The sequence below is a fragment of the Bidens hawaiensis genome, unplaced genomic scaffold (assembly GCF_021521415.1).
Source record: "Bidens hawaiensis isolate Kalapana, Puna unplaced genomic scaffold, B.hawaiensis_p1.1 tig00002414_1, whole genome shotgun sequence".
NCBI lineage: Eukaryota > Viridiplantae > Streptophyta > Magnoliopsida > Asterales > Asteraceae > Bidens > Bidens hawaiensis.
This window is the reverse complement of record NW_027491131.1, coordinates 2,485,698-2,491,697: the sequence shown is the minus strand read 5'-3', so window position 1 is coordinate 2,491,697 and position 6,000 is coordinate 2,485,698.

The following is a 6,000-nucleotide window of genomic DNA, read 5'->3' as shown; positions in this document are numbered from 1 at the left end:
AATTTCATAGTTTTGACCATTTATGGTCAGAAAGCTTCCAGATAGAGGTCAGATGAACGTTTTGACCAAAAACTTTCATAGTTTGACTGCCCAAGGTCAGAACAATCATTTTAGTAATTCACTAACTTTTATTTCACTAACCTAAGATTTGTTTTTTTTTTGGAAGATTGGGGTATTTCCCGAAGTATATCATACATGGGAAGCACCTTGCAGAACACATTATACCCAAATCAGCTATGGTCATGCGGTTAGCATCTTTTCCCAAACTAAACAAGCCTAGTTCACAACTCCACAATTTAGGTTTGGATCAATTAACGGATCATAAATAACGATGTTTTGCAGCTGGATAGGCTTTTTTCTGAAGATGGACTGCAAGACGTCGGCACATTGTTAGTACTGTTACTACTCTATTTTCATGTTATGTTGTTGCATTTTCTTATATATCATTCATTATAAACAAACATGATATATATCTAAGTAAAATATACGATCATCTTGATCCAAAATTTAAAACTTCTACTGCTTTGGCTCAATTTCAGAATTGGAGGTGGATTCACTAATCGCTCAGAAAGTATATTGTTCAAATTGGGTGTGTCTGCTTTGGAATTTGATACAAAGGTATAGTTTGGCTTCATTTCTTGGGAAAACATAACATCAGTGATTGTTAGGGGTGGCAAATGTGAACCATGGGTTGAATGGGTTGTATTAAAATGTATATAATGGGTCAAATTAATAAGAAAAGGATTGAAACGGGTCAAAACGGGTTGACATTTCTTGAGTTTTTTTAATGGAACGAGAAAAACGGAGGAAACTTTTTAGTTTTTTTACTTTTTTAGTTTTTGATTTATATTTCGAGTTATGATTTTTTAATTTTTTTTTTATTATTTCTCAATGAGGGGTCTAAATCTCAACCCATTTTGACCCATTTCAAAAACCCCTCATTAAAAAATTCAAAACAAATAATTAAAAAATCATAACTCGAAATATAAATAAAAAACTAAAAAGGTAAAAAAACTAAAAAGTTTCCTCCGTTTTTCTCGTTCCATTAAAAAAAATAATAATAAAAATAAAAACTCAAGAAATGTATCTGCAGGCGAAAAGCTTTTAGTGTTCGGCCAGTATATGCTGCCCCTAAAGTTCTTGGTCAGACTGACCGTTAAGACCATGGGTTGGAGTGTTGGCAAACAGATCTTCATGATAACCGGAGGCCACGACAACGATGAACGTGAGCTAGCAATGGACCAGTTCAACAACTCGTCTGAATCCCGAGTCTTCTTTGGATCCATAAAAGCTTGTGGTGAAGGGATATCACTTGTTGGGGCATCTAGGATTATAATATTGGATGTTCCTTTGAACCCGTCGGTTACACATCAAGCATTGGGCCGGGCTTTTCGACCTGGTCAAACCAGAAAGGTCAACACATACAGATTAATCACTGCTGACGCACCCGAGCAGGCTGACCATGTCACTTGCTTCATGATATTGTTTAAGAAATCCTTTTCACAACTAAGCATGGGTTTGAAAATTTTTCAAAATTAATGCAATCTCCATTAGTAATGCCAACTTGAAGAAACCCTATAGGGTTAGTCAGGGAATGTATAAGACTTAAATTATTGGGAATGTATAAGTGGCCGTTACTAACGGAGACTTCTGCCATGTTTTTGTCAAGTTGTCATTACTAATGGCAACTTTTGAAAAGTTGTCATTAGCATTTCAACCAATTCTACGTAGCTGCACGTGCGGAATTGCCTAGAGCAGGAGCACTAATAGAGGCACATTTTCGGTATCAAAACGAGTTTATGAACCAGGTTTCAAACACATCACCTTGTGGTCATTTCTTAGACGTGATTCCACGTTTGCGGCTGCGACTAATGCTCCGGTTGAAGATCACGACTCCGACTCTGATGGTTTAGGTGCGGAGGAGTATTGATGAATTTATGTTTTTAGTATATGTATTATGGTTTTAACGTACGCTTTAAGGTTTCTTATGAATTTAGGGTTTTAATGTATGCTTTATGGTTTGTTATGAATGTTATCTTTTTTTTTTATTAATTAACTTTTAAATTTTAACACACCAAGTGTATTATCTTTAACTAGCAAACATGTAAAGAAAATTACAAAATATGTTAATATTTTCTAAATGCAATGGGAGCATGGTTATTGACTATGCTCAACGAAGTGAGTTTTGAGTTACTCGAGTTAATTGAAAAGGTACCGATTTTTATGCTTGTTCATAGTCTTGACTTAAAAAAAATAAAATAAAAAAAAGCAAGTTTCAAAATTAATTCTTATTAACACCTTTTAAAAATAACGGTCTCCCTCAATCTACTTATATTATAATAACTAAACATAATTAAAAGGATGTATGTATTATTAGAACGTTAAAAAAATACATGCATGCATCTTTATTTTGTATGGTAAAATATGTATGTTTTTATTAAAAAGATTATGCATATATATTCATCTTATTTATTGTTCCAAACAAACACCCGTGAATTAAAGCAAAGAAGTGATATCAGAAGATGCCATTAGTAATGGCAACTTAGCTGAAGTTGCCATTACTAACGGCACATTGTCAGAAGTTTCCATTGTTAACGGCAACCTGTCATAAGTTTCCATTGCTAATGACAACTTTTCAGAGTAACGGTAACTTATACATTCCCAATAATTTAAGTCTTACATTCCCTGACTAACGCTATAGGGTTTCTTCAAGTTGCCATTACTAATGGAGATTGCATTAATTTTAAAAAATTTTCAAACCCATGCTTAGTTGAGAAATCAAAGAAGAAATTGAATTCGGTCGGGTGGAGAATAAAAAGAACGGCTAAAGATGGATGTGAATATCATTCTAGCCATTTCGTTACCGAAGTTAAAATCATGATGAGTCAGGTGGTTCCTATAACACAAATACATAAAAAAGAATAAAAAAAAAAGAAGAAGAACCACCAACATCCATATCCTAGTAGGACTATAACTTTCAAATTCAATTCCAATCAACAACACATTCAATTACCAAAAAAACCAATATCATTTAAAAGCCAATAATTACATTTTCATTCACCAAAAGCCACTTAGATTTAACAAAAAAAAAAAAAAAAACTTGTATAGGTTATTATAATAAATTTCCATTGATAAATGGTGCTTTGGGTAGACGGAGTGAAATTTGACATGGCTTTGCCGTAATGCTGAAACTATGGCGAGTGCATCTATCGTCATTGATGCATAAATAATGATACCAATTAGTAGTGATTGAATTCCTTCTGTGGTTCCACACTGGCCGAACACTAAAAGCTTTTGCCAACACTCCAACCCATGGTCTTAACGGTCAGTTTGACCCATTCTGACCCATTATATACATTTTAATACAACCCATGGGTCACATTTACCATCCCAAGTGATTGTTTTAGTCATAAATACCATGCCGGAAGTACCGTAAGTATCTAAGAATCTAGCAGTTAGTTAGCTGATGATTATGGCATTGTGTGTATTTTTATTATTATCACCCATCGCCATCTAGGTCTCATTTTGGCATGTTTTGCATATTTAGAGCCAGGATTTGCGCGTATGCCTTAATAACTATTTACATTTAGCAGGGAACTAAGTTGGCATCTTCGGGGTGCTTAACGGTGCATAAATTTGAATCTCTACGCAGTCATCGTAATGGAAGGTTGCTCACCGATTACTTGCTTCTGACACGAGGGGAGTAATAAATATGTGGGATAAACGAGTGAGCGCTATTCCACAAAGGTTGCTCACAACCAAGAGAATTGCCGGCCTTACTAGCATCCGGTTATTTGGAGATCATGTAAATTTTTCACATTTTTATAATATTTAGAATAGTTCAAGACTTAAATATATTTTCAATTATGAATTTGATAAACCTTCTATTATTGCCTTTACCGGCTATTTTCATGAACATGTCTTGTCAACGATCAAGACCCGCTATTTTCACGTTTGAGGTCATCCGGGAGGGTGAAATCAATAATTTATCATGTTTATTTGATTTTATGATTGATTTATTCTATTTTCTTTGTTCGATTTAGTTTAAAGCAATGTGTGCATCAATGCGTGCCAAATCACGCATCTACTCAAGTGTGCTTAACCGTTGGCCTACTCATTCATCACATACACGAGGCCTTGTGAACATTTAAAGACGTCTTGCAACATAAATGCTTGTGCTACTCGCATACCATTGGTTAGAAGTTGTGACTACTATGATGAATCATTGACCTGTATACGAAATGACTGACCCAGTGGAGACCAAGGAAAGTCCCCGACTCGTCAATAAATCGACCATTACCTTCCATCAAATAAAGAAAAAATAGGATGAAGCAGACCGTGGTTTGCCTTCCATCAACTTGCCACCCTTCCATTTGCGAGAATTGTTAAAAAATTTTAAGCCGAATGTGGAAAAAATTTTGGGCCTTAAGTAAAAGTGTTTTTTGTTAGGTTTAAACAATTTAATTTTTAAATGAAAAACTGGAAATAAATAATGCCACCTTTTTTGTTAGGTTTCGATTTAATTTAAAGCAATATGTGCGTCAGCGCGTGCCAAATCACGCATCTACCCTAGTGTGCTTAACCGTTTGGCCTACTCATTCATCACATACACGAGGCCTTGAACATTTAAAGACGTCTTGCGACATAAATGCTTGTGCTACTCGCATACTATTGGTTAGGAGTTGTGACTAATCATTGACCTGTATACGAAATGGCTGGCCCAGTGGAGACCAAGGAAAGTCCTTGACTCGTCAATAAATCGACCATTACCTTCCATCAAATAAAGAAAAAATATAGGATGAAGCAGACCCTAGTTTGCCTTCCATCAACTTGCCACCCTTCCATTTGCGAGAATTGTTAAAAAAATTTAAGCCGAATGTGGAAAAATTTTGGGCCTTAAGTAAAATGGTTTTTTGTTAGGTTAATCTTAAAATGGAAAATTGGAAATAACTAATCCCACCTTTTGTGTATTGGCCGATAATAATCCCACCTTTAAAAATTACTATCAACGGTCCAACATTTCAACTATTTTTGTCTCAATGGTCCTTCGTTAAAAAACACTTAACACCGTTACTTTTTTTCCGAGTTTCAAACCGATGTTTTAGGGCTTTTGATCGAAGAAGGATACGAGTCAACTGATGTAAAACTTATCTCGAAACGGTGATCTAAACGACAAAACAGTGTTTCAATTCAGGTTTTTGAATTTCTAATTAACAAAAATTAATCCATTTGAATCATCGATTGGAGGTAAGTTTTACATCAGGTAACCCGTATCCTTCTTCCAATTAAAAGCCCTAAAATATATTTGTGGGATCTACCTACTTAAAAAGGTTTTGGTGGATCTTGGAACCGGAAATCCGGAAGGGTTACATTTTCTTTATATAAATTTTAATCATAATCAAGTTCCTTGCTTTATTATAAAAATAATTTAAAGATTATACAATTTGCATAAGTATTTAGTTAACTTAGTTTATAAACTAATCAATTTCCACCAATTCACTATGAAAACGACCTTACTTATCCGTATTCGTATAGGTAATTAAAATATCATAATTACTTTAATTTTTATTGGACCACGACATCTTGATCACTTACAATAAATGAATGTGTGCGTTTCATTTGCTTCTTCCATCAATTTATTTACTATTTGATATTTTTTTTTCATTTCTACTTGGTTTCACTAGGTATGTTATATATATGGTTTAATGATGACTTGATATTGAATGGAGGGTTCTATGATAAATATAGAATGTTAAAAATTTAAGTCAATAAATTAATTTAGGGAGATTTTGTTAGGACCATTGTTTATAAAGCTAATCATAATGGTGCGATATGGTGAAGTTAATAAAAGTCAAGGTGGAAAATCTACACACAAGTGGAAATAAATGTGTCATTGTGACAAAAAGGTGCAACGTGCCATGCTATGATTGCACGAGTTGCAATGTGTCAAAATTTGATTGGATATGACAAGTCATGAGTAAACGGTGCAACATATCACGC